At 42.6% G+C, this 21,770-nt stretch overlaps 1 protein-coding gene and 1 long non-coding RNA gene across 3 annotated transcripts in view; both read right to left on the bottom strand.

Annotated features, from left to right (window-relative positions):
* The window catches only part of LOC136399307 (uncharacterized), a 597,663-nt gene that overhangs the window by 23,472 nt on the left and 552,421 nt on the right, over nt 1–21,770 (bottom strand). The window lies entirely within an intron of this gene.
* The window catches only part of LOC136399252 (zinc finger protein 43-like), a 134,940-nt gene that overhangs the window by 23,472 nt on the left and 89,698 nt on the right, over nt 1–21,770 (bottom strand). Inside the window, exon 1 of one of the 2 annotated variants that reach the window (XM_066374263.1) lies at nt 15,232–15,277. The exons of the other annotated variant lie outside the window; for it this stretch is intronic. The gene's annotated coding sequence lies outside the window, so the exon portion shown is untranslated. Of the gene's footprint in view, nt 1–15,231; nt 15,278–21,770 lie in introns of those variants that run through there. 2 annotated transcript variants of the gene reach the window in all.

The raw sequence follows: 21,770 nt of genomic DNA, 5'->3' as shown, positions 1-21,770 counted from the left end.
GAATTGGGGGCCGCCAGGTTGGGTAACCTAAAACCTATGTAAGAAAAGCAGCAAAGTTGGAGCCTGTAGCCTGGGGTGGCTGAAAGGTGGGAAGGTCCTCAAATTATGTTTTTTTGGCACTATGACTTGTGTATTTTCAGAGATTGTAGCTTCCAGAGGCAAAATAAGAAGCGAGCTAAGTTTTGTTCGGTGGATCAGCAGAAATACCATATGGCCACAGAGGTCTTAAAGTTTGTATTTTTTTTTTTTTTTTTTTTATTTTTAATTTTTTTTCATTTTTCTGAAGCTGGAAACAGGGAGAGACAGTCAGACAGGCTCCCGCATGCGCCCGACCGGGATCCACCCGGCACGCCCACCAGGGGGCGATGCTCTGCCCATCCTGGGCATCGCCATGTTGCAACCAGAGCCACTCTAGCGCCTGGGGCAGAGGCCACAGAGCCATCCCCAGCGCCCGGGCCATCTTTGCTCCAACGGAGCCTCGGCTGCGGGAGGGGAAGAGAGAGACAGAGAGGAAAGCACGGCGGAGGGGTGGAGAAGCAAATGGGCGCTTCTCCTATGTGCCCTGGCCGGGAATCGAACCCGGGTCCTCCGCACGCTAGGCCGACGCTCTACCGCTGAGCCAACCGGCCAGGGCTAAGTTTGTATTTTTAAAAAGTGAGTTCTTTTAAAATTTTTGACATGCTCAAGAGTTTTGAGTTGATGTAACAGCAGAGAGTAATACTCTACAGAGAAGAGGTCATACGTCCTGTAAAGGAACACCAACCCAGAACTGCTAGCGAAAGTTTTCATAATCTTTTTAAGACCAGAAAAAGACTTCGAGAAATGGGTACTGAGTGAGGCTGGTCATCACCCACCAAGAAATGGGTACTGAGTGAGGCTGGTCATCACCCACCAGAGAGGAAGAGCGGCCTAGACGATCTAAAGTTGACATTAGGACCAGATCTCGAGGAAAGGCCACTGAAAGCGAACCAGTAAAGTGGGGCTCCATTTCTCTGCAGCAATGAGAAAGGCACCACCACTGAGAATCCAAATATATTACCATCAATTACTTTTTCACCAAAGTCCCAGGATAAACCAATGGGATAAGTCTTTCATCAGAAGATGCTGGGATAATTGTATACCTAGTGTCAGGGAAATAAATTAAGACCCTTAACACTAGTCATAAAGAAAAATTAAGACAAAATAGATAACAGTTTTAAGTATAATATGAGAACATATAAAACTTATTAAAACATATGGAAAACAATTTTGCTGAACCCAAATTAGCCAGAGTTCTCAGAGCATTAAATAAAGGATGAAAACTAGCAGTTGTGTTGAAGTACATAATTCCCATGATTACAGAAGTAAAAATGTAATTTAAAATAAAATTACATTAAGGCCTGGCCGGGTGGCTAGAGCATTATTCCATCACTGAGGGCATGTATGAGAAGCTAGCAATGGGTGCACAACTAAAATGAAACAACTAAGTGGAACAATGACAAAATGCTTCTTTCTCTTCTGCTCTTTCCCTTCCTCTCTCTCTTTCAAATCAATGGAATTTTGTTTTGTCACAGAGTCAGAGAGAGGGACAGATAGAGACAGACAGGAAGGGAGAGAGATGAGAAGCATCAATTCTTTGTTGCGGCACCTTAGTTGTTCATTGATTGCTTTCTCATATATGCCTTGATGGGGGGCGGTACAGCAGACTGAGTAACCCCTTGCTCAAGCCAGCGACCTTGGGCTCAAGCTTGAGAGCCTTGCTCAAACTAGATGAGCCCAGGTCAAGCTGGCACCCTTGGGGGTCTCGAACTTGGATCCTCTGCGTCCCAGGCTGACGCTCTATACACTGTGCTACAGTCAGGTTAGGCTGGAAAAATATTTCAAATACTCATCCAAGCCCTGGCCAGTTAGCTAAGTTGGCTAGAGCATCATTCAGAGAAGACATGGTTGTGGGTTTCATTCCTAGTCAGAGCATGTACAAGCAACCAAAGAATACATAAATAAGTGGAACAACAAAAGGATGTACGTTTCCTGTTTTGTTTTGTTTTTATCTCTCTTTCCCTTTCTATCACTATTAATTCAATAGGAAACTTTTATTTTTCCTCTGAGTGAGAAGTGGGGAGGGCAGAGGGACAAACTACCGCATGCGCCCAACCGTGATCTACCCGGCATTCCCACTAGGGGGTGATGCTCTGCCCATCTGGGGTATTGCTTCATTGCAACCAGAGCCATTCTAGTGCCTGAGACGGAGGCCATGGAGCTGTCCTCAGCAACTGGGCCCACTTTTTTTCAATGGAGCCTTGGCTGTGGGAGAGGAAGGGAGAGAACAAGAGAGAGGGGAGGGGGGAGGGTGTAGAAGCAGATGCATGCTTCTCCTGTGTGACTGGCCTGGAATCAAACCCAGAACTTCCACATTCTTGGCCAACACTCTCAATAAATAAAATTTAAAAAATTTTTAAATCAGCCTGTCCAGGCAGTGGCGCAGTGCATATAGCATCAGACTGGGATGCGGAGGACCCAGGTTCAAAACCTCGAGGTTGCCAGTTTGAGCGCAGGCTCATCTGGTTTGAGCAAGGCTCACCAGCTTGAGCCCAAGGTCGCTGGCTAGAGCAAGGGGTTACTTGGTCTGCTGTAGCCCCCCGGTCAAGGCACATATGAGAAAGCAATTAATGAACAACTAAGGTGCTGCAACAAAGAATTGATGCTTCTCATCTCTCTCCCGTCCAGTCTGTCTGTCCCTATCTGTCCCTCTTTCTGTGTCTCTCTGTCTCTGTCACAAAATATAAATTTTTAAAATCATTTTTTACTAAAAAAAAAAAAAAAAAAAAAAAAGAAATACGTGCAGTTAGAGTCGTGCTCTAGGAGTTTCTGTGTTCTGTCAGTGCTGCCTGGATGGCCCCACAGAACCGCAACCCAGCCACTGCCAGCATTGCTGCAGCTCGTAAAGAAGCCCAGCCCCCCAGATGACATCAGAGTAATGGCGGGGTAGGAAGCGATTCCGATAAATCTCCCCCAAAACTCAACAAGATCTTCAACCAGAAACAGAAAAACCTATACTTGGAGCCTCCAGATGCTTCGCAATACACCCAAAGGTATGGTCGAGTGAAAAATTGGCTAAATATATAACCAAACCCCGAAGGAAATAGGGAGTAAGAAATGCTCCGCCTTCCTCACTAACCTAAACAGGGCGGCTTTCTCTGGTAACTGTGAATATAGAAACTGAGGCGGGCAAAGGGGGTGAATAGATCCAGGCGGCGGCCGAACCAGGCAGTGGCACGGAGATCCAAGCCGAGGAAAAACTGATCCTGTGGCAACCCGGGTAATACAAGCTAACACTCGCGCCAAACCCAAACAAAGAAAGACAAGCGGGGCAGCCATTTTACCCGGTCTCCTGGTTGGTGCGCAGTTAGTGGGCGAGAGATTTCTTCCTAGGCCCCGAGAGTGGGTGCCCGTGTTTCCCCACGGAGAGGCAGGGTCAGAGGCCTTTCTGTGGGCCGAGGGCAGAGTCTCTGGGCAGCCCCAGCGCCCTGGGAAAGCCACGCACAGGAGGGAGTGAGAACTAATTCCAACGGTGGAGATTTTCCGTGCTGCTGGGGGTTTCACTCAGAGGGAAACGCGGCCGGCCTCATATCCGGGTCTGCGCGCGCAGATAGTGAATGAGAGATTCCTCCAAGTGCCTCGGCAGTGCGCGCCCGTGTTATCGCACAGAGGGGCAGAGTCAGGGGCCTTTGTGTGGGCCAAAGCGGAATCTCGGGCCGCCCCAGCGCCTTGCAAAAGCCGCGCACGGGGACGGAGCGAGACTCAATTCCAACGCTGCAACTTTTCCCTGCGGTTGGGGGTTTCACTCAGAGCGTGAGACTGCTGGCCGGATATCCTGGTCTGCACGCGCAGCCAGTGAGTGAGAGTTTCCTCCAAGCGCCCCGAAAGTGGGCGCCCGCCTGTGTTACCGGACAGAGTGGCAGACAGAGCCAGAGGTCTTTGAGTGGGCGGAAAGCCCGCCTGATTATGCTAGCAGCTCTGACTGACTGAGCCTTACCCAGAGCCCTGTGCTGAGTGGAAATAGAGTGGGGAGTTGCCAGCTCTTTGAGCCTCTTACTATCCAGGCAGAGGCAGCAGCAACCCCATAGCTGGATTATCAGGCTACTAATTGAGGAAGGAAAGACTAGGAGAAAGGCTCCAGGAACACGGACTCTCTCACTGTCGGAGCCTATAAATGCTAATGAGCCGAGACTAAAGCACAATACATGACATTGCCATAGAGACTTATCAACTGCAAACCTCTACCTGAGCGTGCCAAAGGGGCAGAACCCGGGGTACAGAGTCACTGACCAGGAAGAGGGAGAGAAAAGAAAAAGCAAGAAGATAACCTCTCAAAATCAAGAATAATCTGCAGACTTTATAACCTATCCCATTTTATTATATTTGTTCGTTTGTTTCTCTTATCTTCATTCTTGATACTTTTTTTCCTCCTCCAATTTGGCCGATTAACTCTCTGCCGGTCTTACTCTCTCCTCTCCTTGAACTACACTACCCATAAGTGTTACATCTCCCATTATCTTTTCTCTTCTCTTCCTTTCTCTCTATGAGGGTTGCACTCCAAAACCCTTAACTCTCTCTCTCTCTCTCTCTCTCTCTCTCCTTTCTTTTTTCTTCTATTAGTGGTTCCCTCTTTTTTTCTCTCTCTCTCTTTCTTTTCTCCCTCTATATTAGTTTCTTCCTTTCTCCTTTACATCTCATCTCATTCAAACCTCAATAACAAACAAATTATCTTATCTGGGACTCAAACTTATGTTTGTGGCATTTTGGGGGGTTTTTACTTCACCTTTTTAACTCACTAGCAGTGCTCCCATCCCTGGCTCTCCATTTTATCTAGTTCTTGTTCCACTAAATACAATAGTAATTTTTTAATTTGTCTCCCCATTTTTCCGTTTTCCTCTTATTCCTCTCATCATAACTCTTAGACAACCAACACCTAAAAGCAAATCATTTTATTCTTGACCCAAATTTTTTCCTTATTTGCTTTTTGGGGGTCCATACGCTCTTTTTTTTTCTTCCTTTTTTTTTTTTCTTTTTCTCGTTTTTCTTTATTTTTCTTTTCTTTTTTTTTTTTTTTTGCCCCTTTATTACTTTTCCCCAATTCAGGCCCTCCATCACAGGCATTGTTTGTTATAATTCACAGTTCACCACAAGATTTTCTCAAGAAAGAGGGGAGAGGAGAGGAGAGGAAAAAAGGAGGGGGGGAATAATTTCCTTTTTTAAAAAATTTTTATTTTATTTTATTTTTCTTTATTTCATTATTAATTTTTTAAAAAAAACAACTATTTTCGATTTTTTATATTTTTATTTTTTAACTTTTTATTCTTTATTAAATCTCATTAATACTATCAACAAAACCACCCTCAGATGCCATTAAGGAAGAGAAAATCGAATATCATGGATACAAAAGAAAGAGAGGTAACACAGATAGATGAGGAAAAATCTATGGAGAAAAAATTTAATATATTGGAAACCTTGGAGCTAAATGACAGAGAATTCAAGATAGAAATCCTAAAAATCCTCCGAGATATACAAGAAAACACAGAAAGACAATTTAGGGAGCTCAGAAAACAACTCAATGAACACAAAGAATATATGTCCAAGGAAATTGAAACCATAAAAACAAATCAAACAGAGATGAAAAACTCAATTCACGAGCTGAAAAATGAAGTAACAAGCTTAGCTAATAGAACAGGTCAGATAGAAGAGATGATTAGTGAAATAGAGGACAAGCAACTTGAGGCACAGCAGAGAGAAGAAGAAAGAGACACAAAAATTTAAAAAAATGAGATAGCCCTACAAGAATTATCTGACTCCATCAAAAAGAATAACATAAGAATAATAGGTATATCAGAGGGAGAAGAGAGAGAAAATGGAATGGAGAACATACTCAAACAAATAATAGATGAAAACTTCCCAAGCCTGTGGAAAGAACTAAAGCCTCAAGTTCAAGAAGCAAACAGAACTCCGAGTTTTCTTAACCCCAACAAACCTACTCCAAGGCATATCATAATGAAATTGACACAAACCAACAGCAAAGAAAAAATTCTCAAGGCAGCCAGGGAAAAGAAGAATACAACATATAAAGGAAGGCCCATTAGATTATCATCAGATTTCTCAGCAGAAACTCTACAAGCTAGAAGAGAGTGGACCCCAATATTTAAAGTCCTGAAAGAGAGGAACTTTCAGCCACGAATACTATACCCATCAAAGCTATCCTTCAAATATGAAGGAGAAATAAAAACATTCACAGATACAGAAAAGATGAGGGAATTTATCATCAGAAAACCCCCAGTCCAGGAATTACTAAAGGGGGTTCTCCAATCAGATACAAAGAACAAAAAAAAACAGAGCCACAAGTAAAAGCTCCAAGAAGAACACAATAAAACCAAATTTAAACTGTGACAACAACAAAAAGAAAGAGGGGGAGAAAGGATGAAGATTAACAGTAGCAAAGGACGATGGAGTGCAAAAGTACTCACAAAATAGTTCGCTACAATGAACAGGGTAGGGACCCTTTTCATTACTCAAAGGTAACCACCATTGAAAAAACCACCACAGAAGCACATGAGATAAAAAAGATAGCAACAGAGGAAAGATGTATGGAATACAACCAAATAAAAACAAAAGATAGAAAAACGAAAGAGAAGGATCAAACAAGACACAAAACTAACAGAAAGCAAGATATAAAATGGCAATAGGGAAATCACAAGTATCAATAATTACACTAAATGTAAACGGATTAAACTCACCAATAAAAAGGCACAGAGTAGCAGAATGGATTAAAAAAGAAAATCCAACTGTATGCTGCCTACAGGAAACTCATCTAAGTAACAAGGATAAAAACAAATTCAAAGTGAAAGGCTGGAAAACAATACTCCAAGCAAATAACATCCAAAAAAAAGCAGGTGTAGCAATACTCATATCGGATAATGCTGACTACAAGACAGGAAAAGTACTCAGAGACAAAAATGGCCATTTCATAATGGCTAAGGGGACACTGAATCAAGAAGAAATAACAATTCTTAATATATATGCACCAAACCAAGGAGCACCAAAATATATAAGACAGCTACTTATTGATCTTAAAACAAAAACTGACAAAAACACAATCATACTTGGAGACCTCAATACACCGCTGACGGCTCTAGATCGGTCATCCAAACAGAGAATCAACAAAGACATAGTGGCCTTAAACAAAACACTAGAGCACCTGGATATGATAGACATCTACAGGACATTTCATCCCAAAGTGACTGAGTATACATTTTTCTCCAGTGTACATGGATCATTCTCAAGAATTGACCATATGTTGGGCCACAAAAACAACATCAGCAAATTCAGAAAAATTGAAGTTGTACCAAGCATATTTTCTGATCATAAAGCCTTGAAACTAGAATTCAACTGCAAAAAAGAGGAAAAAAATCCCACAAAAATGTGGAAACTAAACAACATACTTTTAAAAAATGAATGGGTCAAAGAAGAAATAAGTGCAGAGATCAAAAGATATATATAGACTAATGAAAATGACAATACGACATATCAGAATCTATGGGATGCAGCAAAAGCAGTAATAAGAGGGAAGTTCATATCACTTCAGGCATATATGAACAAACAAGAGAGAGCCCAAGTGAACCACTTAACTTCACACCTTAAGGAACTAGAAAAAGAAGAGCAAAGACAACCCAAAACCAGCCGAAGAAAGGAGATAATAAAAATCAGAGCAGAAATAAATGAATTAGAGAACAGAAAAACTATAGAAAAAATTAATAGAACAAGGAGCTGGTTCTTTAAAAAGATCAACAAAATTGACAAACCCTTGGCAAGACTTACCAAGGAAAAAAGAGAAAGAACTCATATAAACAAAATCCAAAATGAAAGAGGAGAAATCACCAAGGACACCGTAGATATACAAAGAATTATTGTAGAATACTATGAAAAACTTTATGCCACTAAATTCAACAACCTAGAAGAAATGGATAAATTCCTAGAACAATACAACCTTCCTAGACTGAGTCAAGAAGAAGCAGAAAGCCTAAACAGACCTATCAGTAAAGAAGAAATAGAAAAAACCATTAAAAACCTCCCCAAAAATAAAAGTCCAGGCCCTGACGGCTATACAAGCGAATTTTATCAAACATTCAAAGAAGACTTGGTTCCTATTCTACTCAAAGTCTTCCAAAAAATTGAAGAAGAAGCAATACTTCCAAACACATTTTATGAGGCCAACATAACCCTCATACCAAAACCAGGCAAGGATGGCACAAAAAAAGAAAACTACAGACCAATATCTCTAATGAATACAGATGCTAAAATACTAAACAAAATACTAGCAAATCGAATACAACAACATATTAAAAAAATAATACATCATGATCAAGTGGGATTCATCCCAGAATCTCAAGGATGGTTCAACATACGTAAAACGGTTAACGTAATACACCATATCAACAAAACAAAGAACAAAAACCACATGATCTTATCAATAGACGCAGAAAAGGCTTTCGATAAAATACAACACAATTTTATGTTTAAGACTCTCAACAAAATGGGTATAGAAGGAAAATATCTCAACATGATAAAGGCCATATATGATAAACCATCAGCCACCATCATATTAAATGGCACTAAACTGAAGGCTTTCCCCCTTAAATCAGGAACAAGACAGGGTTGTCCACTCTCTCCACTCTTATTTAATGTGGTACTAGAGGTTCTAGCCAGAGCAATCAGACAAGACAAAGAAATAAAAGGCATCCATATCGGAAAAGAAGAAGTAAAGGTATCACTTTTTGCAGATGATATGATCCTATACATCGAAAACCCCAAAGAATCCACAAAAAGACTACTAGAAACAATAAGCCAATACAGTAAGGTCGCAGGATACAAAATTAACATACAGAAGTCAACAGCCTTTCTATATGCCAACAATGAAACAACTGAGAAGGAACTCAAAAGAATAATCCCCTTCACGATTGCAACAAAAAAAATAAAATACTTAGGAATAAACATAACAAAGAATGTAAAGGACTTATATAATGAAAACTATAAACCATTGTTAAGGGAAATCGAAAAAGATATAATGAGATGGAAGAATATACCTTGTTCTTAGCTAGGAAGAATAAATATAATCAAGATGGCTATATTACCCAAAGCAATATACAAATTTAATGCAATTCCCATCAAACTTCCAATGACGTTTTTTAAAGAAATAGAGCAAAAAATCATCAGATTTATATGGAACTATAAAAAACACCGAATAGCCAAAGCAATCCTAAAGAAAAAGAATGAAGCTGGGGGCATTACAATACCTGACTTCAAACTATACTATAGGGCCACGACAATCAAAACAGCATGGTTTTGACAGAAAAATAGACAATCAGACCAATGGAACAGAATAGAAAGTCCAGAAATAAAACCACATATATATAGTAAAATAATTTTTGATAAAGGGGCCAACAACACACAATGGAGAAAAGAAAGCCTCTTCAATAAATGGTGCTGGGAAAACTGGAAAGCCACATGCAAAAGAATGAAACTGGACTACAGTCTCTCCCCCTGTACAAAAATTAACTCAAAATGGATCAAAGATCTAAACATAAGACCTGAAACAATTAAGTACATAGAAGAAGACATAGGTACTCAACTCATGGACCTGGGTTTTAAAGAGCATTTTATGAATCTGACTCCACAGGCAAGAGAATTGAAGGCAAAAATTAATGAATGGGACTACATCAGACTAAGAAGTTTTTGCTCAGCAAGAGAAACTGATAACAAAATAAACAGAAAGCCAACTAAATGGGAAATGATATTTTCAAACAACAGCTCAGATAAGGGCCTAATATCCAAAATATACAAAGAACTCATAAAACTCAACAACAAACAAACAAACAATCCAATAAAAAAATGGGAAGAGGATATGAATAGACACTTCTCCCAGGAAGAAATACAAATGGCCAACAGATATATGAAAAGATGCTCATCTTCTTTAGCTATTAGAGAAATGCAAATCAAAACGGCAATGAGATACCACCTTACACCTGTTCGATTAGCTGTTATTAGCAAGACAGGTAATAGCAAATGTTGGAGAGGCTGTGGAGAAAAAGGAACCCTCATACACTGTTGGTGGGAATGTAAAGTAGTACAACCATTATGGAAGAAAGTATGGTGGTTCCTCAAAAAACTGAAAATAGAACTACCTTATGACCCAGCAATCCCTCTACTGGGTATATATCCCAAAAACTCAGAAACATTGATACGTAAAGACACATGCAGCCCCATGTTTATTGCAGCATTGTTCACAGTGGCCAGGACATGGAAACAACAAAAAAGCCCATCAATAGATGACTGGATAAAGAAGATGTGGCACATATACACTATGGAATACTACTCAGCCATAAGAAATGATGACATCGGAACATTTACAGCAAAATGGTGGGATCTTGATAACATGATACGAAGCGAAATAAGTAAATCAGAAAAAACCAGGAGGCCCTGGCTGGTTGGCTCAGCGGTAGAGCGTCGGCCTGGCGTGCGGGGGACCCGGGTTCGATTCCCAGCCAGGGCACACAGGAGAAGCGCCCATCTGCTTCTCCACCCCCCCTCCTTTCTCTCTGTCTCTCTCTTCCCCTCCCGCAGCCAAGGCTCCATTGGAGCAAAGATGGCCAAAGATGGCCCGGGCGCTGGGGATGGCTCCTTGGCCTCTGCCCCATGCGCTAGAGTGGCTCTGGTCTCGGCAGAGCGACGCCCCGGAGGGCCAGAGCATTGCCCCCTGGTGGGCAGAGCATCGCCCCCTGGTGGGCGTGCCGGGTGGATCCCGGTCGGGCGCATGCGGGAGTCTGTCTGACTGTCTCTCCCCATTTCCAGCTTCAGAAAAATACAAAAAAAATAAAATAAAATAAAATAAAATAAAATAAAAAAAGAAAAAACCAGGAACTGTATTATTCCATACGTAGGTGGGACATAATAGTGAAACTAAGAGACATTGATAAGAGTGTGGTGGTTACGGGGGGGAGGGGGGAATGGGAGAGGGAAAGGGGGTGGGGAGGGGCACAAAGAAAACAAGATAGAAGGTGACGGAGGACAATCTGACTTTGGGTGGTGGGTATGCAACAGAATTGAACGACAAGATAACCTGGACTTGTTATCTTTGAATATATGTATCCTGATTTATTGATGTCACCCCATTAAAAAAATAAAATTATTATTAAAAAAAAAAAAAAGAAGCCCAGCCCAGGGGGGACGCTGCCCAGGGCCCCATGGGCAAGAGGTCACAGCAGGAGGTGATGACCCTCATGATGTCTGGCAACAAAGAAATTTCTGCCTTCCCAGAATCAGACAACCTTTTCAAATGTGTGGGCACCATCCATGGAACAGCTGGCACAGTCTATGATGACTTGAGGTATAAGCTCTTTCTAGCTTTCCCCAGGGGCTACCCATACAGAGCACCCACAGTGAAGTTTCTCGCTGAAACACACACACAAAAGTGCACTGCTGAAACAGAAGTACAAGAATTTTCATGGCAGCTGGATCCTAACCATCTGGACTGCAAACACACAAGTTCAGTTATTGGTAGGAACAACTGCCATGCACTCAAACTACAGCATGCTATGGGAAAAATACCACCTTAGCTCTTTTAACATTTCTAAAGGATAGTAAAAAAAAAATTTTTTTAAGTGAAAAGACAAAGAGACAAATAGACAAAAAGACAGGAAGGAAGAGAGATGAGAAGCATGAACTCTTACCTGCGGCACTTTAGTTGTTCATTAATATCATTCTCGTATGTGTCTCGACTAGGGAGATTCAGCTGAGCCAGTGACCTTGGGCTCAATCCAGCAACCATTGGGCTAAAGCCAAGAACGCTGGGCTCATGTCTATAATCCCACCCTCAAGCTGACAACTCCGTGCTCAAGCCAGCAATCTCAGGGCTTCAAACCTGAGTCCTCAGGCTCAGATAGATGATCCAGCCACTGCACCACTGCCTGGTCAGGCCAAAAATCACCTTTCTTTATAAAGCATATGGAATAAATCTTTCATGTCATGTAACTCCAAAAATACTTATTGCATAAGCATCATAGAATAAGTTTACCTGACATTTATTACACACACACACATAAAAAAAAAAATCACCCACCACATTCAAATTAAGAAAAGCCTGACATAAAAAAATGTATGATGTATGATTAGTTCATACAGTAAAAATTAGGCACAATTAAAGTATAAAGATTGAGAATGATGCCTCACTTGTGGCAGCGCAGTGGACAAAGCATCGGCCTAGAACGCTGAGGTCTCTGGTTTGAAACCCTGGGTTTGCCTGCTCAAGGCACACATGGGAGTTGATGCTGCCTGCTCTTCCCTGTCTTCTCTCTCTTTCTGTCTCTAAAAATAAATAAATAAAATCTTTAAAAATAGTTTAAGACTAATTAAATGTATGATAAACCTATAAAGAAAATCCTGAAAGTGCTCCATATGGAGAGCACAGGGTAAGTCAAGCCCCCTGATGCTTCACCAAAACATCAGGAACACTCCAGGTGGCCTCTGCCAAAACAACATGCAACATCACTGTCACTCTATGGATTCTAACCACACTTTAGTCTCAGCAAATGGACACCAGGTCCCTCCTGAGACAAACAGCTGCTTACTCCATCCAGGCCGGTTTCCCTCTTTTTTACATTATAAGCCCCTTCTTTTAATTCCTCTTATTCCTCCCTCTCCCTTTTCCCTGGATCATCTCCCACCCTGATGTCTCCCTCATTTTCACTGCACCCAACAAGCAAGTACGCATCTCTCTCCCCTTATTGGAGCAGGAATAGCGTCTACATTATCAGTCTGCACAGCAGAACCCCAAGAAAGGAGCACACCTCCCTACCCTCTTTCTCACCTCTTCTCAATTCATCTCCCTCCCTGCCTGACACAACAGGGAATGTTGTTCCTCTGCGATGAGGACGCTACCTTGGCCTTCCTACTACCTGGGCAAGAGCCTGTGCTTTAACATACCTCTTTCCCAATGGTGATGTAGCCCTCAACAACCAGTGTACCCATTCCAGGGATTCAGCAACTCCGGCACAAAAGGGTAGTGCGGCTCACACCTCTCTTGGTAACTCTCAAAATAACTTCAGAAGTTGGGACAGGTTCAGGAGGACTAGCCACCTCTGTCCTAACCTCCTTTTTAATTGTCACTGAAATGTTCATTCTTGCAGGCTGCTTCTGCACCTTGTGTACCAGAGGTCTTATAAAGAGGCTGACTGAGACAGTGGGTACAGAAACCACCGGTTACATTTTCCTCCTCCAGGCTGCGCACCAACACAAATATCAACGAGTTCCCCAGCAAGTAACTGCCTAAGGACATTTTCAAACCAGTCTGGGTCTGCTGACTCTCATCTATATCCCCTGCCCCATAAATAATTCACCGACCCTAACTAGCAGGAAGCAGTTACGGAAAAATAATGAGACCTTCATCCCTTTTCCATAAACAACAAAAGACTGAAATTTAAGGCTTGGGTTCAGGGTGCTTTTAAAACCAGAGTCCCCTTTAAAACTCATATTCCTCTTCTTGGGTAAATAGGCGGTTTTTTAATTTTGCTTGCTTGTACTGGGGCAGCGCCCTGTGTGTATAGTCTATGGAAGGCTGCTGCTTACCCTCAGGGCAGCAGATTGCAAAGTGCAGATTGCCTGCCTATATGAAGAAAAGTGATTTTTTGCTATTGTTTGCAGGAGAAGGGGTATTTCCACCTAATCTGTTTTGATGGAGAGGAGAGAGAGAGTTGACAGGTTTGGCAGCCCTGTTGACACTGGTGGAGACCTGAGTTTAGAGGGTGAGTGAAGAAGAAACATAGCCTCGTCCCTAGAAGTTCCGAGGAAGTGTATGAGGGGAAATAAGACTTTCCCATATACAAGCCAGTGTTTTTTGCTGTCATTAGTGTAGCTTTTCCCTCCCTTGGGAGGTACAGAAAAGAAGAAAGGGCCCTGCTTATGGATGGTTCTTGTTTGTCCCCGGGGCGCCAGCAGGCTTCACTAGAAAGTGAGTAATAAACAGTTAATTTTCTCCGTCTGATGCCAGGTGGTGTTTCCAGATTATCCAATTACCAGGTTGACATCCTGGGCATGGAACTCCTACATTGCAATAGCGATAGGAACTGGGGCCACCACGTTTGACTAGGAGACAGTGGGACTTAATTTCTATAATTCATACAGGTTACTTTGTTAGGGGGATGGATATTAAATAAAATGAAGATTATGTCAGCAAATAAGAAAGTGTGTGGGTAACAAAATTAAAAAGAAGTGTTCGTTGCTACATATTAAAAGCCAAGGTCAGGTGCTTGCAAATATTTTCTGCAAAGGAACAGATATGTATTTTTGACATTGAGGACCATAGATCTAGGTTCGAGGGAATCAGTTCTGCCTTTGCAATGTGAAAGTGTCAACCAAAACTGACCAATAGGTGTGGCTCTGTACTGCAGTTAGGTGACCCTGTATGAAAGGCTAAAACACAGGGCATCTAACTGCTTGCCCTGGGCTTGACCACCTTTTCTGAGGTTTCATCTAAGCTACACGTATCCCCTAGCTGATAAAGATATATCTGACCCAGAATGTATGTATAAAAATGGTCACAGCAGCATTATTCACAACAAGCCAAAATGCAAACAACACAAGTTTAATTAACAGTTGGTTAAACCGCCATATACTCAAGCGGTGGAAGGCTATGGATTCCGTTCCGTCCCAAACGCAGAGGTTGGAACCTCATCCCAATCACCACCCTGGGGGCCTGGGCCTCCAAAGCTGCAGCCTCACGATACCGTCTGCACCTCAGACACTGACCACATGTTCTTATTATTCCCACAGCGGGACCAGCCACCCTCACGTGAGGACCATCCCGAGTCCTTTATATCCCGAACCTGATCCTGACACCGCGATCATACTAAATGCCTCCAGCCGTTACATACAGTGTGACCCGCAGAGACCAGGACAGTCGGGACACGATAGTTGCTGTCTACAGTCCCTTAGTCGCTAAATGACCCCAAAGCTACTCAAACTAAAGACAGTCGGTCACCTACTTCCTCGGAAATGCCTGGGAGCTCCTTCCACACGACTCCACCCCCTCCTTCCAGGGTCCACACTGCACCGCTTCCACCCCCTGATGTCAGGTACTCTGTGATGTGAGACAAATCTGCCACTGGACAAAATGTTTCTGAAAATATAAAAGGACAAGAGCGCACCGACCTTGTTTTCTGTAGCCCACGAGGAAAGTCTAAACTTTACACTTCCGCAACCTGACTCGGGTTCTGGCTACATCTCTGAGATTTTTTGTCAGCCTACGGCGGCCGACGAGGATCTGAAGGATTTGAGGAAACGCTAGCGATTCTCTCACTGCGCTGGGAGCCAATGTGTTCCCGCCCCCTCGCTCCGCAGAGCCCTATGGGGGCCACCAGATTGGGGGAGCTGACGGGGCACAGAAGGAAAGCAGCTACGTTGAAGCCTGGGTGGCTGAAAGGTGGGAAGATTCTCAGATTATCTCGTTTTCTGGTATTTGACTCTTGCAGCTGTTGGAATCCATGGGAGTCCGAAAGACCAGAGTAACAGGCTTTATTGAAAGGAAAAAGGAACCCTGCCTGGCACTTCTCCTGGGGAGAAGAGTGCCAGTACAAGCTAGGGGGACGAATTATATGGGGTCAAGAAGAATTTTGAGCATGTGAGTGTTGAATCAAAAATCCTGGTATGTCTGGAGCCCCTCCTTGGCGCGGCTTGTCAGCTTTTTGGAATTCCTCTGTGTCAGGGGTGATAGTCCAGTAAGGGTGAGGTCTGACAGATAAGCGGAACATCAAGAGGGCAGTTGGAATACACATATCTATAATTTCTCAGCTCTGTGGTTACATAAAAAAGAAAGGCAGTTATTAATTTTATAATACATGGTGAGGGGTAATGAGGAGAAAAAATTGGAAAATTATTGCTTTTTCTGGAGAGAACTCAAGTAGGGAACCTTGCCAAGCCAAGTCCCTCATCCAGTTAAGGAGGTCATTAATTTCCGTGCTGTAAGGTCTGAACCAGGTGATGTCTCTGAAAACCTGAGTGAGGAAGTAAAAAAATTTTGCTGTTAGTTGCTTGCTGCGAGTGCTGAGTGGACCGAGTGACATGGTGATTGATACATAGTCTCCTGATAAGCCTCATGAGACATGCTGGTCTGGTTCCTCTCGAATGAGAGGACATGTGGAGATTTTAAGAGACAGGGAACCTGTTGGTGTAAGTTTTTAGAAGGACTGAGTATGTGTGGTTTAAAAGGAAGGGGGTTTGGAGAACATTCAGGAGGAAACTTCTTGGGCTGAGGGGTGGCTTCTTCCTGCTGTCATCCCTACCTATTTGATATTTCTCTTGTGAAGTTCTCCTTGGGGTACTGGGGAATAGGAGTGCAGGAGCATTTGATTGTAGATAATCCTAGAGATTTCTCTCATCGGAGCCTGTAGAAACTTAATAAAGAAAGAGGCAAGTATTTGAAGATCAGGAATGCAGAGATAAGGAGGGTTGTATAGGGGTGTGTGTGAAAGTTCTTCCATGGTAAAGTTAGAGATATTCTTTTCTGGCAGCCCTGGAGAGAGCAGTTAGCTTGAGCTAAAAGAAATGTTTCATGTCTGTTTGTAGGCTCTTCTTCAGCCAAGAAGGCCCAGCGATCTTGTCCCCTTACTATGTGAAGGGTAAAAAAACTGAGAATTGTTAAGAGGTGAATGCTATTCATTCTCCTAGTTCTTCAGGGATATGGGAGAGCTTTAGGGTTAGGGGACCTGTAGGGTTTGAAAAATAGGATTTAGGAGATTTGCTGATATACGGTTTCACATTTTACTGATTCGCGAGGGCAGGTTTTAGGGTTGGTGTGTAGGGTTAGGTAGATTTTTTTCAATTTTCTGATTGGCGAAGGTCTGCATATAGTTCTGTAAGAAACTAGTGAATAAATATAAGAGGCAGGGTCTAAAAGGTAGAAAAATAAATAGGAGAGTGAGTGGACTAATGAAAGGCTATAGTCAAGACACCCAGTTTGTGTGAAACCACTAATTCCATTGATACAGCATGAGAGGTGGATAGAGAATAAAAGGACAAGGGGTCGGTTTTGTTTCTCTGTTTCTGAGCTCCAGATGGTCAAGGTGGAGGAAAGAGTCGCCCTTAGCAGCAGTGGGAGTTGTCAGGATCACGGTGTGTGGACTTGTCCATGTGAAAGTCATTCCTTGGGTGATGTAATGCTGAAAGTGCCTCTTGGACACTCTTTGAACAATTTGCTGAGTAACCTATAAATCCTACAAGTACTTAGGGAAAGAGTGGTTATGTTGCACTCGCCGGGTAAAACAAACACTGGAGACGTTTGGAGAGTTTCAGACAAAGTTTTATGGCCAAGAGAAAAAGAAAACAAAGCAAAACAAAACAAACCTGCGCAGGGGTGAACTCAAGTGGTAGTCACAAGAGCCACACCGAGCGCCTACAGTCTAGGGGTTTTTATAGCATAGCAAGCAAGCAGTTCATACAGAAGCGAATTTGGCGTTTAGCAATTGGCTCCCCCAAATTAAATTCTAGTCACGTGCCTTAGTAACCAGTCATACAGTTGAAAGCCCCAGCTGGAAATATCCCTATCTATCCCCTAGGATGTGGTTACATTTACTATCTTAGGAGTTCTTGCGACTTCCTTATCTCAAGGACTCCTCAGCTCCTAGCCATCCTGGGAGTCTAATGACTTCTCTATCTCAAGGACTCCTCAGCTCCTAGCCATCCTGGGAGTCTGGCTCATCTGTTTACTGGACTAGTTCCTTTGAAGTTATTTCTAAAGCCCATTAATGTATTTTATGGCTTTTATTCGAATGTCACATTTCCTCCTCCTCTTTGTCCTAGTTAAATCCTTAACTATAACGGAGATTCTTCGGCTGCACTAAGGTGTTGTTACAGCTGAGATAAAATCATTATTTTAACTGTTTCTATTCTTTCCTTAATAAAAGCAAATAACTTGTTAAGGATTACGGGTCCAATAGTGAGGGCCAATAACAATACTAACAATGGTCCTGCTAGTGTAGTTATCAATGTAGTTAGCCAAGGTGACAGTTTGAATATAGAGGTGAACCAATCTAAATTGTCATTATTTTGCTGAATGTGCTCTGCTAACTGTTTTATCTTATCTATTTTATCCTGGATTTCATTGCTGTTATCAGTTAAATTAAAACAACACATTCCTTTTACTTTTTCACAACCCTGGTGGTGAAATAATAATAGATAATCAATAGCCGCCCGATTATCTAAAATAGCTTGACGTAATTGCTGCTGTTCATGATTTAAAAGAGTCAATGCTTGAGACGTTTCATTGATGCTTTTAGCTAAGTTACAAGCTAAATGCTGGATTTGTCTATGATTGTAAGCACCCCATACTAGATTCCCTACAACACTTAAAATTATGGCATATCCTTCAGCTTCTGACAATAATCGTACTTCATCATGACATTCAGGTCCTACCAGGATGGAGGCAGCACGCCTACTGCGAAGAGTGGTATTATGCTCAAGAAGTAACAAATCATTCTTGTTAGGTAAGAAAGTAGCAATCCTAGATAAACAACAAGTGGTGTCAGTAAGATTAGGGGGAATATAATTATATGTCATAGAGTTACAGGTAAAGAACCATCCAGTAGGCAGGGTAACATAGCCATAAATGGAAGGGTATTTGATAGTATTCTTACAGGGTAAAAAACCAGGGATTGTCTTAGAATTTTTACTACAATTAACAAAAAGAACACAAGTATCATTGGGTACAATAATGCTATGGGGAGTATGAATCTGTAATGCATGGCGTGGCAACTGATAAGAAACTTTTCCCCAGTTTGCTAAATCTAGATAAGTTACAGTCTTATTAGGTGTAAAGCCAGCAGTCAAGGCCAGGGCCACCATCAGAGCAGCCCAGCCCATGCAGGTTCGCATTGGATTCAGACAGTCGGTAAAGAAACAGCGGAGCCAAAAACTGATGGGCCATAGCCTTTAATCCTACCTTGCACCCGGCGGGCAAGTAAAAATACACACTGGGCTCCAAAACCCACTCACACTCAGTGCTCACAAAGCCACTGACTTATCCGAGTTTCCTAGAATCAAAGGTTTCTAGCTCACCAGCCTTCTTCTCCTCAGTTCCCCATCTCCTTCCTTATCCCAGATACAAACTCTACACAAACTGGCATCTCACTCAGCACTCCGCCATCTTGGCTGCTTCTCCTGGCCTCCTCCATGTGGCCTCCTTTAGCTGCTGGCTCTACTCTCTCCGCTCTCTCATGCTAACCTCAGGAACCAAGAGCCGAGTCCCGTTCTCCCTCCCTTTTATAGTGTAGAAATCCAAACCCTTAATCCAATATACATAATAGGGAAGTCTCTAATACAAAGTCACTTCTCTGAGGCATGATAGGATTGTACCACCTCACACCAAAAAGGGTGGGACAGGCTTAATCCCAAAACCAAGCCTCAGGCTACAACGATTCTCAACACACATTAATATCACCTGGGCAACGGCCTCTTTAACAAAGTGAGCATAATACATTTTATCTGCCCAACATTAGGGATACTGGAGAAGAAAGTTAAATTCCTTATGTCAGCTGCCGGTTTACATACCGGGCGTAGACATTTTCCTAGCATGAAATGAGTATGACTATCCTGTTCAAGGCAAAACGATGAGACATTTAGGGTGCGTGCTAAAGCCACCCATAAATTCTCTGGATGATTCAGGGTTTCCTGGAAAGCAGGTACTGGTTTAATACTGGATAACATACAAAAGAAAACCATTGCTACGATTCAGGTAAGAACCGTACTTTTAAGGGATTGTGGGGATCCGCTTTGACTCTCCATTTGGCTTCCTTCAAGCTCGGTTCTTGAGCTAACTTTACATGTGATAGATGAATCCAGTAAGGTTTTTCAGCTATCCTCACAGCCGTGGGCGTGCTGAACAGTACCTGGAACGGTCCTTGCCACCGAGCGTCAAGGTTCCCGCGACGGTGGTTAAGAATCCATACCCATTGTCCTGGCTCCGGTGGAGTTGGCAGTGGAAGTCCTTTGAGTTGGTCCTTTTGCTGGTCTCTAAGTGCCCGTACTTCTGCACGTATCAGTTGTAATGCCTGTAAGGACTTTAGAAAACTTTGATTAGAACCCTCAATTTCTTCCCTCGTTATTTGTGGAACCAAAGGAGTTGGTTGCCCATACATTAACTCATAAGGAGTCCATTTTCCTGTATAAGGTGTATTTCGAACCCTATATAATGCAAAAGGGAGTAGCTCTACCCAATTTTCTCCAGTCTCTTCTCTTAACTTAATTATAGTCTCTTTAAGGGTCCTATTCATCCTCTCGACTTGCCCTGAACTTTGAGGCTGATAAATGCAATGTAATTTCCAATTGATCCCTAATCTTTTTGCTAATTCCTGTGATATATTGGACACAAAAGCAGGTCCATTATCTGACCCTATAGCAATGGGAATGCTATATCATGGAATGATTTCTCTTAAAAGTATTTTACAAACTGTTGAAGCAGTTTCTCCTTTTGTAGGAAAAGCCTCAGTCCATCCAGTAAAGGTGTCTATTAGAACAAGCAAATATTTGTAGCCTAATTTCCCTGGAGTCATTTCGGTCAAGTCCACTTCCCATAGTTCTCCTGGAGCTTTTCCTCGGTGCCTGATGAGAGGAGGTAATTTCTTATTGACAGCATTTACTTTGGCGCAGGCCTGACACCTAGACACAACAGAGTGTATGATATCTCTGATTTCCGCTCCCTCATAATATTTTCTTACTAGATGTTCTAGTTTTTGTTGTCCTAAGTGGGAGCTTCTATGTATTTCTTGAATTATTTGTCTTAACACTCCTTGTGGTAGGTATATTCTGCTGTCTGGTAATTCTATCCATCCCTGTTTACTTTTCTTACCCCCTAGTTGCTTACCTTTCTCCTCTTCCTTTGGCTCATACCTCGGTTCTATTTGTAAAGTAGGGGGTGGGATGAGTAGCAGTTGGTTAGTGTGTTCCTCCTCTTCTGCTGCATTCCGTGCCGCTCGATCAGCAAAGTGGTTTCCTTTTACTATAGGGGAATCCCCCTTTTGATGTCCTTTGCAATGTATTATTGCCACCTTTTTAGGCAACCAAATGGCTTCTAATAGAGCTAAAATTTCATCCTTATTTTTAATTTCTTTTCCTGCAGTAGTCAACAACCCACGCTCCCGGTAGATGGCGCCATGTACATGGGCCGTGGCAAAGGCATATCTACTGTCTGTATAGATGTTGGCACTTTTCCCTTCAGCAATTCTAAGGGCCTGTGTGAGTCTGATAAGCTCGGACCATTGTGCAGATGTGCCTTTAGGCAGTGCCTTTTTCCATAACACAGTGTCTTGAGTGGTCACCACAGTTCCAGCATACTTTGCCCATCCCGAACATAGCTACTTCCATCTGTAAACAGAGTTAAATCTGCCTTCTCATAGGCCTGATCCCGTAGATCTGGTCTGGCTCCTGTAATGGTATCTAATATTTGTCTACAGTCATGGATCACCGATGGGTCTGGCAACGGGAGCAATGTAGCAGGATTCAAGGCCGTTGTTTTCAAAAATTGTATTGCGGGGGGGTTCAGCAACTGTGCCTGATACTGTGTTAGTCGGGCATTCGAGATCCACCTATCCGGTGGAGCCCGCAGCACTTGTTCTAAATAGTGCTCTCCAATAACCTGAATGTCTTGACCCAGAGTCAGTTTACTGGCCTCCTTAACAAGGATGGAGGTAGCAGCAAGT

Source organism: Saccopteryx leptura, chromosome 3, assembly GCF_036850995.1.
Source record: "Saccopteryx leptura isolate mSacLep1 chromosome 3, mSacLep1_pri_phased_curated, whole genome shotgun sequence".
In the NCBI taxonomy this organism is placed as follows: domain Eukaryota; kingdom Metazoa; phylum Chordata; class Mammalia; order Chiroptera; family Emballonuridae; genus Saccopteryx; species Saccopteryx leptura.
Note: the sequence above shows the minus strand (reverse complement) of the source record. Positions and strands in the feature narration are given on the sequence as shown.